This window comes from Pongo abelii, chromosome 6 (assembly GCF_028885655.2).
Source record: "Pongo abelii isolate AG06213 chromosome 6, NHGRI_mPonAbe1-v2.0_pri, whole genome shotgun sequence".
Lineage (NCBI taxonomy): Eukaryota > Metazoa > Chordata > Mammalia > Primates > Hominidae > Pongo > Pongo abelii.
Genome location: NC_071991.2, coordinates 6545039 through 6557381, shown reverse-complemented (window position 1 = coordinate 6557381; position 12343 = coordinate 6545039).

Here is a 12343-nt window from a genome sequence, read left to right as displayed (position 1 = left end):
GTAGCCCGCGCCTGTAATTCCAGCTACGCAGGAGGCTGAGGCAGGAGAATCGGCTTGAACCTGGGAGGCAGAGGTTGCAGTGAGCCGAAACTCCATCTCAAAATAAAATTAAATAACAATAAATAAATATATATATATTTAATTTAATAGAGACGCAGGCGCAGTGGCTTACGCCTGTAATCCCAGCACTTTGGGAGGCTAAGGCGGGCAGACTGACTGAGCTCAGGAGTTCGAGACCAGGCTGGGCAACATGGTGAAACCACATGTCTACTCAAATACAAAAAATTAGCCGGGTGTGGCGGCGTGCACCTGTGGTCCCAGCTACTAGGGAGGCTGAGATAGGAAAACTGCTTGAACCCGGGAGGCAGATGTTGCAGTGAGCCAAGATCATGCCACTGCACTCCAGCCTGGGCGACAGAGCGAGACAGCGTCTCAAAAAAAAAAAAAAAAAGGAAAATAGAGACGCAGTCTCCTTATGTTGCCCTGGCTGGTCTTGAACTCCTGGATTCAAGCCATTCTCCCGCCTTTGCCTCCTGAACTGCTGAGATTACAAGTGTGAGCCACCACACCCAACCTAAAAATATATTTTATATGTTTAGATGGATAAATACGCACCCGGGCCGGGCGCAGTGGCTCACGCCTGTAATCCCAGCACTTTGGGAGGCCGAGGCGGGTGGATCACGAGGTCTGGAGATCGAGACCATCCTGGCTGACACGGTGAAACCCCGTCTCTACTAAAAATACAAAAAATTAGCCGGGCATGGTGGCAGACGCCTGTAGTCCCAGCTACTCGGGAGGCTGAGGCAGGAGAATGGAGTGAACCCGGAAGGCGGAGCTTGCAGTGAGCCGAGATTGCGCCACTGCACTCCAGCCTGGGCGACAGAGCGAGACTCTGTCCCAAAAAAAAAAAAAAAGATGGATAAATACGCACCCATTAATATATATTTTCTGCATACATACACGTATATGTATATATATTGTATATTTACACATACAAATATGTATACATACATATATATTTAATAGACAAGCCCCCGCAGAAAATACCTATTATTTGGAGCTTATATTTTTATTGTCTCACAGAATATGTTATTTTATGTGTTGTTCTGCAACTTGCATATACAGGTATACTGTATTTTATTTATATTTCTATAAATGTTAGTGTTAACCAATATAAAAGTCAGGAAACTCAGCTGGTAAACTCTGAGGAGGGGAGAAAGACCGAGATCAGGTTTCATGGGTCAACACAGACTTTAGGTTTCCTCGTGGACAGCAGGAAGGAGCGGCCCAGAGCAAAGCCGCAGTCCGCGTAGGTAGAGTCGGCTTTGAGCCGCGATTACCCTCTCACCCGACCTCCGCAGGCCACCGCCCGAAGACTAGCCCACCAGAGCGCATGCGCCATGGGTGCTCCCGCGTGGGACCCGCCCCGCCGCCTGCCCCGCCGCCTGCCCCGCCGCCTGCCCCGCCGCCTGCCCCGCCGCCTGCCCCGCCCCACGTCCGAAAGGAGAAGGGGCGGGGCCTGCGGCAGGCTCCGCCCGCAAACTGCGGCGCACGGTGGGGCGGGTCTTCCGTCTGGAGGAGGGTTACTTCCGGGGTGGACGGCAATGGCTGTGGGCAAGGAGCGAGGCGCGATTGGCTGTCCGGCGGATGAGTTCTGGGGCCCGCGAGCGCAAAGTGGCAGGCAGCGGGGCCGGGGCTGTGGCTGCGCCGCCTGCCATCGACCTCCCCGCGGCGGGCCCGGCCCCCAGTTTGATGGTGGGGACCGGGGTGGGGATCTAGGTCGCAGGCCAGGAGGAGGGTGTTGGGGAACGTGTGTCCAGCTCACCTCCGTTAGCCGTTGAACGCCAGCACCGACAGAAGATTCTCTCACCTTAAAGCGGGGGTATTAGGGGTGTCGGGGGAAAGACAGTCCCACCAGACTCAGAGTTACTCTGATCTGAAAGATGACAGTCGCAGCACGTCAGCCAGAATCAAGTCTCCTAGGAGCCAAAACTAAAGGATCAGAGCAAATAATGGTATTAGGTACAACACTCGCTGAGAGCTTGCCATAAATATGTCAATCGATGTGATCCTCACTACAGCTCTGTAAATTAGGTGGTGAAATATCATTTACAAATCAAAAACTGAGACACAGGGTAATTTGTTTAAAATCAGCGAGCAGTGGCAGAATTCACTGTAAACATTACATTGCGTACAGATGATACTTTTCCAGATGTTTGAAATGTTGGACACAATTCCCATTCAGTTGGGGGAAATAGCTAGATTTACTGTTACTGAAGAATCCAGTTATAGACTACCATGCTATACTGATATAGAAAGTTCCCCCAAGACATATTTGGGAGAGAATTTTAAAAGTTACAGAAAAAGACGTGTTAGTAATTTTTTTTTTTTGAGACAGAGTCTCACTTTGTCGCCCAGGCTGGGAGTGCAGTGGCGCGATCTCGGCTCTCTGCAACCTACACCTCCCGGGTTCAAGCGATTGTCCTGCCTCAGGCTTTCGGCAAATTTTTGTATTTTTAGTAGAGACGGGGTTTCACTCTGTTGGCCAGACTGGTCTCCAACTGCTGACCTCAAATGATCCACCCACCTTGGCCTCACTCCCAAAGTGCTGGGATTACAGGCGTGAGCCACCGCGCCCAGCCAGTAATTCTTTTTTTTTTTTTTTTAAGTAATTATTTTACACAAAAACTCCTTAAAACAATACTGTTTTATTGTGGTATATACTTATGTAAGTGAATAGAAAAAGATGTATACACATTACTATAAAAAGACCTGGAATATTAATAACATACGCTAAACTGGCAACAGTCAATAGGGAAGGGAAACTTTATCCTATTCATTAAGTTTTTTTTTTTTTTTTTTTTTTTTTGAGACGGAGTGTCGCTGTGTCGCCCAGGCTGGAGTGCAGTGGCGCGATCTCGGCTCACTGCAAGCTCTGCCTCCCGGGTTCATGCCATTCTGCCTCAGCCTCCCGAGTAGCTGGGACTACAGGCGTCCGCCACCACGCCCGGATAATTTTTTGTATATTTAGTAGAGACGGGTTTTCACCATGTTGGCCAGGATGGTCTCGATCTCTTGACCTGGTGATCCATCCGCCTCTGCCCCCCAAAGTGCTGGGATTACAGGCGTGAGCCACTGCGCCTGGCCTATGAACTTTTTTTTTTTTTGGGGGGGGGTGAAATGTGGTCAGAAAAATATATATATACGTATTGTATCTTCTCTACATAATAAAAATTATTTTGAAAACGAGTAAGAATGACAAGTTTCGCCAAGCATGGTGTCTCAAAAAAAAAAAAAAAAAGAATGACGTTTTGTATAATTTGAGCACCTACTCTGGTATAAATGGCTTTTGGATAATTGTAGAAATAAAATCAACCATTAAGGGATGAGGATTTGAGGGTTATGAGAATATGAGCATAAACATAAAGCACATTCAGGGAATTCCAAAAGAATTTTGACAGTACTTTAAAACAGTGCAGTATTTCATAATTTAGTCCAAGGCAGCTTAAAAACAAACAATGTTAGCTAAAACTGCTCTATGTCTATGTTACATAGCTCATATTTAATGGAGAATTAGAGGCACTGAATAATACTAAGTATTTTTTATTTTTTTTTTTAGATGGACTCTCGCTCTGTCCCCCAGGCTGGAGTGCAGTGGTGCGATCTCGGCTCACTGCAGTCTCCACCTCCGGGGTTCAAGCGATTCTCCTGCCTCAGCCTCCAGAGTAGCTGAGATTACAGGCACGTGTCACCCCACCTGGCTAATTTTTTGTATTTTTAGTAGAGACGGGGTTTCACCGTGTTAGCCAGGGTGGTCTCGATCCCCTGAACTCGTGATCCGCCCGCCTCCCAAAGTTCTGGGATTACAGGTGTGAGCCCCCGCACTTGGCCAATACTAAGTTCTTTTTAAAATATGGCTCCTGATATTTTCAGTTGAAATATTTTATAAATGTATTAAATGTTGATTACTGTAAAGTGTTTCACTTTAATAAAATTCAAGATATGCCTGCATCTTATACCTGACAATTTTGTGACCCTATATAAAAATTGTTACAAACAAAAAACCCTTAGTAACATCTATTTTGTACATTACACTGGGGCGGAGGCTTCAAAACCAAAAAGGATAAACCCAGGGATTGAAATGGGGGCAACTCGCTCTTAATTGACAAGATCTACTAGAAACTGACATTTAAAATATGTTAGTTGACCTAAGGAATACCAAGAGCCAAATTTGGCTTGGGAATCTCTTAGTTATTCACCCTATTTGGAGAAGTAAAGAAGAAAGCAGAAGTAGCTGTGCTCACCTGACAAGTGCCTTCGCATCTGGGAGTTACCATCAGACAGTTGGCAAGACCCTGTTAAGTGAGGGTTCTAATCCTGATGACATCACAACTGTTGCTTGGTAGCCAGCCAGATCAACAATTTTCACAAGGCCTTGGCTTAGGCTATTTCTTTTTTTTTGTTTTTTTTTTTTTTGAGACGGAGTCTTGCTCTGTCGCCCAGGCTGGAGTGCAGTGGCACAATCTCGGTTCACTGCAAGCTCTGCCTCCTGGGTTCATGCCATTCTCCTGCCTCAGCCTCCGGAGTAGCTGGGACTACAGACACCCACCACCATGCCCGGCTCATTTTTTGTATTTTAAGTAGAGACAGGGTTTCACCGTGTTAGCCAGGATGGTCTCGATCTCCTGACCTCGTGATCCGCCTGCCTCGGCCTCCCAAAGTGCCGGGATTACAGGCGTAAGCCATCGTGCCCGGATGTCTTAGGCTATTTCTTACCGCAATAAGATGCTTCAAATATAGTTTAACATGTATTAATTATTGCCATGTAACAAATTACCTACCCAGAAACATTTCTCCCACAGTTTCTGAAGGTCACAGATCAGAGCAGAGTGGCTTAATGGTTCTGGCTTATTATTTTTTTTATTTTTTATTTTTTTTTGAGACAGAGTTTTGCTTTTGTCACCCAGGCTGGAGTGCAATGGCAAGATCTCGGCTCACTGCAACTTCCGCCTCCCAGGTTCAAGCAATCCTCCTGCCTCAGTCTCCCAAGTAGTTGGGATTATAGGCGTGTGCCACCATGCTTGGCTAATTTTTGTATTTTTAAGGGCCAGGCGTGGTGGCTCACGCCCACTTTGGGAGGCTGAGGCGGGTGGATCACGAGGTCAGCAGTTCGAGATCAGGCTGACCAACATGGTAAAATCCCGTCTCTATTAAAAGTACAAAAAAATTAGCTGGGTGTGGTGGCGGGCACCTGTAATCCCAGCAACTTGGTTGGCTGAGGCAGGAGAATCGCTTGAAACCGGAAGGCGGAGGTTGCAGTGAGCTGAGATTGCACCACTGCACTCTAGCCTGGGCAATAACAGCAAAAAAAATTGCATTTTTAGTACAGACGGAGTTTCACCATGTTGGCCAGGCTGGTCTCGAACTCCTGACCTACAATGATCTGCCCGCCTTGGTCTCCCAAAGTGCTGGGATTGCAGGCGTGAGCTACTGCACCCGGCCAGTTCTGAGTCTTGAGTTTACAAGACGTTTCAAGGGCCTACTGGGGATGAAGAATCTGTTCTAAACTCACTTTCTTCTTGGCAGGCTCACTTTCCCACAGTGAGCGCTGGCCAGGGCTACTCACAGCATGGCTTCCTCACCCCAGGGCGACAGATGAAAGAGGGAGAGAGTAAGATGAAAGCCACAGTGTCTTTTGAACTTCTCTGAGAAGTTACATACCATCAATTCTCTGTACATGAATCATCACACAGACCAACCTTAGTACAATGTAAGACGTAACTTGACAAGGATATCATTTCCCAAACTCTCCATCTCGTGGATAATTACTATATACAGGATGCCTAAGAGCTATGGTCAAAATGAAGGAATTAGAGACACTATACAAACAAGATTAGGCCGTGGTGGCCCGGCGCGGCGGCTCACGCCTGTAATCCCAGCACTTTGGGAGGCTGAGGTGGGCAGATCACAAGATTAGGAGTTCAAGACCAGCTGGACCAATGTGGTGAAACTCCGTCTCTACTAAAAATACAAAAATTAGCAGGGCACGGTGGCATGCGCCTGTAATCTTAGCTACTCAGGAGGCTGAGACAGGAGAATTGCTTGAACCTGGGAGCCAGAGGTTGCAGTGAGCCGAGATCACTCCACTGCACTCCAGTCTGGGCCATAGAGCGAGACTCTGTATCAAAAAAAAAAAAAAAAAAAAAAAATGCTGGGCGCAGTAGCTCATGCCTGTAATCCCAGCACTTTGGGAGGCCAAGGCGGGCGGATCATGAGGTCAGGAGATCGAGATCATCCTGGCTAACATGGTGAAACTCCGTCTCTACTAAAAATACAAAAAATTAGCCGGGCATGGTGGCGGGCGCCTGTAGTCCCAGCTACTCGGGAGGCTGAAGCAGGAGAATGACGTGAACCTGGGAGGTGGAGCTTGCAGTGAGCTGAGATTGCGCCACTGCACTCTAGCCTGGGCGACAGAGTGAGACTCTGTCTCAAAAAAAAAAAAAAAAAAGGGCCGTGTGCGGTTGCTCACACCTGTAATCCCAGCACTTTAGGAGGCCGAGGCAGGCGGATCATGAGGTCAGGAGTTCGAGACCAGCCTGGCCAATATAGTGAAACCCCATCTCTACTAAAAATACAAAAAATTAGCCAGGCATGGTGGCAGGCGCCTGTAATCCCAGCTACTCGGGAGGCTGAGGCAGGAGAATCGCTTGAACCCGGGAGGCAGAGATTGCAGTGAGCCAAGATCGTGCCATTGCACTCTAGCCCAGGCAACAGTGCAAGACTCTGTCTCAAAAAAAACAAAAAAAAGAACAGAAAACATTAGGCCCTGGTGCTGTACATGTATACATGTACAATGTACAATTTCCTTCTTTTTTTTTTTTTTTTTTTGAGACAGAATCTCACTCTGTTGCCCAGGATGGAGTACAGTGGCGCAATCTTGGCTCACTGCAAGCTCCGCCTCCCGGGTTCACGCCATTCTCCTGCCTCAGCCTCCCGAGTAGCTGGGACTACAGGCACCCGCCACCACGCCCGGCTAATTTTCGTAATTTTTAGTAGAGACGGGGTTTCACCTTGTTAACCAGGATGGTCTCGATCTCCTGACCTCGTGATCCACCCGCCTCGGCCTCCCAAAGTGCTGGGATTACAGGCGTGAGCCACCGCGCCAGGCCTACAATTTCCTTAACATCAGATGAAGACGATAAAATATATACAACTACAGCTATATCCAAATACTTTATTAGTTACCTTATATGATTTCTGTAGCTATCTGTTTATTGATCCATCCAACTGAAGCAGTATCTTTTAACTCCCTGCTATATAGGTAAGAAATGTTGGCCGGGCGCGGTGGCTCACATCTGCAATCCCAGCACTTTGGGAAGCCGAGGCAGGTGGATCATCTGAGGTCAGGAGTTCAAGACCAGCTTGGCCAACATGGTGAAACCCCGTCTCTACTAAAAATTTAAAATTAGCCAGGCATGGTGGCACACGCCTGTAATCCCAGGCACTTGTGTGGCTGAGACAGGAGAATCGCTTGAACCCGGGAGGCAGAGGCTGCAGTGAACCGAGATCGCACTATTGCATTCCAGCCTGGGCAAGACAGAGCAAGACTACGTCTAAAAAAAAGAAAAAAGAAAGAAAAAAAAAGAAAAAGAAATGTTGGCTGAGAGTGGTAGCTCACACCTGCAATCCCAGCAGTACTTTTGGAGGCCAGAGTGAGTGGATCACTTGAGGTCAGGAGTTCGAGACCAGCCTGACCAACGTGGTGAAACCCTGTTTCTACTAAAAATAAAAAAGTTATCTGGGCATGGTGGAGCACGTCTGTAATCCCAGCTACTTGAGAGGCTGAGGCAGGAGAATTGCATAAACCCAGGAGGCGGAGGTTGTAGCAGTGAGCCAAGATTGCAGCATTGCACTCCAGTCTAGGTGACAGAGCAAGACTCCGTCAAAAAAAAAGAAAGAAAAGAAATGTTTATTTCTTCTTATTACTTCCAAACATGAATAGATAGACCATTAATTTTATACTATTATGGTTTACAGCACTTACCTTCTATTGAGTAACCATAATTAAGTGTTCTTGAAATCCTGATGATTAAGAAAGGTAGCTAATTGGGGGTTTCCTTTGACGTTACTGACCTCTCTCCTAATTGACAGAACTGACTTGCGAGTCCACGTGGATATTGAGGGGAAGGTCTCAAATTAGGGGTTTGGCGATGAGGGTGGTAGGGAACAGAGGGGGCAAGCAATTTGCGCATAAACACACGGACACAGACACACACAGACATACACAGAGGCAAAATACATATATAGATGTAGATACACACACAGGTAAGATACATATATAGACGTAGATATACACAGACACACACCTACACTGCTTTAAAGAGTTTGTCTTTGCTTCACCATGAGGGAAAAGATACATGGTAAATGTGACATAGGTGAAGAAGATAGGTAAGGGCCATCCATGCAGCCAGGCCAACAATGATTCAATCAGTCACTTAGATTTCTGTCCTTCTGGGTCTGTTCCTGCTCCAGAGGCTGTGACCTCAAGAATAAGCCCCCTCCCTAGCCCTCCGTCATGAACGCTTAAGTAATGAATCTTACTTTTCTGTCCATTCATCGGTGTGATCCCATAGACCACTGTGACAGCTCTTGAAAGCTGTCTCTTTACTTGTGAAAAAAAATTTTTTTTTTTTGAGACGGAGTCTCCCTCTGTCGCCCAGGCTGGAGTGCAGTGGCGTGATCTTGGCTCACTGCAACCTCTGCCTCCCAGGTTCACGCCATTCTCCTGCCTCAGCCTCCTGAGCAGCTGGGACTACAGGCGCCCACCACCACGCCCGGCTAATTTTTTGTATTTTTAGTAGAGATGGGGTTTCACTGTGTTAGCCAGGATGGTCTCGATCTCCTGATCTCGTGATCCACCCGCCTTGGCCTCCCAAACTGCTGGGATTACAGACGTGAGCCACCGCGCCCGGCCTAGAATGGCATGAACGCGGGAGGTGGAGCTTGCAGTGAGCCGAGATCGCACAACTGCATTCCAGCGCCTGGGCGACACAACGAGACTCCGTCTCAAAAAAAAAAAAAGGAAGAAAATTATAAAATTAATGGTCTGTTCATACCTGTTTGGAAGTAATGAGGAGAGGTAAACATTCTTATTTTTTTTTTTTTTGAGACGGAGTTTCACTCTTGTTGCCCAAGCTGGAGTGCAATGGCGCGATCTCGGCTCACTGCAACCTCTGCCTCCCAGGTTCAAGCGATTCTCCTGCCTCAGCCTCCCTAGTCGCTGGGATTACAGGCATGCACCACCACACCCGGCTAATTTTGTATTTTCAGTAGAGACAGGGTTTCTCCATGTTGGTCAGGCTGGTCTGGAACTCATGACCTCAGGTGATCCACCCGCCTTGGCCTCCCAAAGTGCTGGGATTACAGGCATAAGCCACCACGCCTGGCCATAACATTTCATATCTATGTAACAAGGAGTTAAAAGATACTACGTTAATTGGATGAATCAACAAACAGGTTTTTTTTGGTTGTTGTTTTTTGTTTTGTTTTGTTTTTTTGAGACGGAGTTTTGCTCTTGTTGCCCCGGTTAGAGTACAATGGCGCTATCTCAGCTCACTGCAACCTCCGCCTCCCAGTTTTAAGCGATTCTTCTGTCTCAGCCTCCTGAGTAGCTGGGATTACAGGCCTGCGCCACCATGCTTGGCTAATTTTTTGTATTTTTAGTAGAGAAGGGGTTTCTCCACGTTGGTCAGCTGGTCTGGAACTCCCGACTTCAGGTGATCCGCCTGCCTCAGCCTCCCAAAGTGGTGGAATTACAGGCGTGAGCCACCGCGCCCAGCCACAAAAAGGTATTTATGGAAATTATAGGCCATAGGGAAGGAGTTTGTACTTTGCTGTAAGTGCGTTTGAAAGACTGACTCACTGCAAGGCTGATCTTCCTGCTTCTACTCCTGCCTTCTTTTTTTTTTTCAGGATGAAGTCTTGCTCTATTTCTCAGGCTGGAGTGCAGTGGCGTAATCTCAGCTCACTGCAAGCTCTGCCTCCTGTGTTCCTGCCATTCTCCTGCCTCAGCCTCCTGAATAGCAGGGACTACAGGCATCCACCACCACGCCAGGCTAATTTTTTGTATTTTTTTTTTAGTAGAGACGGGGTTTCACTGTGTTAGCCAGGATGGTCTCGATCTCCTGACCTGGTGATCCGCCTGCCTCGGCCTCCCAAAGTGCTGGGATTACAGGTGTGAGCCACTGTGCCCCGCCTACTCCTGCCTTCTTTATTCACTCTTGTCCTCTTTCTTTGAAACACGCTAAGCTCATTTCTACCCCAGGGCCCTTGCACTTTCTTTCTGCATGGGTCCAGGAATCAAGTGTTAGAAATGAGAATGGCACTGCTTAGTATTACCCCTAGTGACCCACTGGCCAAATCTTTTTTTTTTTTTTTTTTTTTTTGAGACGGAGTCTCACTCTGTTGCCCAGGCTGGAGTATAGTGGCGAGGTCTCAGCTCACTGCAACCTCCGCCTTCCGGGTTCAAGCTATTCTCCTGCCTCAGCCTCTCTAGCAGCTGGGACTATAGGCGTGTGCCACCACACCCGGTTACTTTTTGTATTTTTAGTAGAGATGGGGTTTCACCATGCTGGCCAGGCTGGTCTCAAACTCCTGACCTCAAGTGATCTGTCCACCTTAGCCTCTCAAAGTGCTGGGATTACAGGCGTGAACAACTGCGCGCAGCTCACTAGTTAAATCTTTCCTTCCTGTTCCCATAACCTTATGCTCTGCTAGCCTAGAGGTCTTAGTTCCAAAGAGAGCAATGCCTCCACCAGGAGACATGCTATGGTTTGACTATTTGTCCCCTCCAAAACACATGTTGAAATTTAATCCCCAATGTGGCAATATTGAGAGGTGGGGCCTTTAAGAGTCGAAAGAGTCATGGCCGGGTGTGGTGGCTCACGCCTGTAGTCCCAGCACTTTGGGAGGCTGAGGCAGGTGGATCACGAGGTCAGGAGATCGAGACCATCCTGGCTAACACGGTGAAACCCCATCTCTACTAAAAATACAAAAAATTAGCTGGGCGTAGTGATAGGCGCCTGTAGTCCCAGCTACTTGGGAGGCTGAGGCAGGAGAATGGCGTGAACCCTGGAGGCGGAGCTTGCAGTGAGCTGAGATCACGCCACTGCACTCCAGCCTGGGCGACAGAGCAAGACTCTGTCTCAAAAAAAAAAAAAAAAAAAAAAAAGAAGGTGATTCAGTCATGAGGGCTCTGCCCTTATGAATGAATTAATCCATCCTTGGATTAATAAATTAATGGGTTAGGGCCGGGCGCAGTGACTTATGTCTGTAATCCCAGCACTTTGGGAGGCCAAGGTGGGCGGATCTCCTGAGGTTGGGAGTTCAGGAGGAGCCTGACCAACATGGAGAAACCCCGTCTCTACTAAAAATACAAAATTAGCCGGGCTTGGTGGCACATGCCTGTAATCCCAGCTACTTGGGAGGCTGAGGCAGGAGAATCACTTGAACTGGGGAGGCAGAGATTGCCGTGAGCCGAGATCGTGCCATTGCACTCTGGTCTGGCAACAAGAGTGAAACTCCGTCTCAAAATAATAATAATAATAATTAATTAATGGGTTAATGGATTAATGAGTTATCATGGGAATGGGATTGGTGGCTATCAAGCTGTATAAGTAAAAGGAGGAGAGATGTGAGCTAGCATGCTGAGCCCCCTGGCCATGCGATGTCCTACACCACCTCGGGACTTTGCAGAGTCCTATCAGCAAGAAGGGCCTCACCAGATGCAGCCCCTTGACCTTGGACTTTTCAGCCCCCATAACTGCAAGAAATAATTTCTTTCTTTATAAATTACCCAGTTTCGGGTGTTCTGTCATAAGCAACAGAAAATGGACTGACAACAGTGATTTCATTTAACTGACTTTTTGGTGCCACCTGGCCACTTTCAGTTCATCTTGCCTCTGAATCAACAGGCAAAGAAAGGCGTTACTGGGCTGACTTGGGTGATGAATCCTGACTACCAAAGAGAAATTGGACCGCTACTCCACAATGGAGCTAGGAAAGGGTATGTCTGAAATACAGGAGAGCGCTTAGGGTATCTCTTAGTATCGGAATGCCCTATGATTAGAGTCAATGGAAAACCACAACAACGCAATCTTGGCAGGACTATGAATGGCCCAGGAAAGAAGGTTTGGGTCGCCACAGCAGGTGACCCATGGCCAGCTGAGGTGTTTGTTGAGGAGAACGGGAATACGGAATGTGTGGTGGCAGAAGATGGTTATAAACACCAGCTACGACCCCATCACCAGTTGCAGAACCGAGGGCTGCAATTGCCATTGATGTT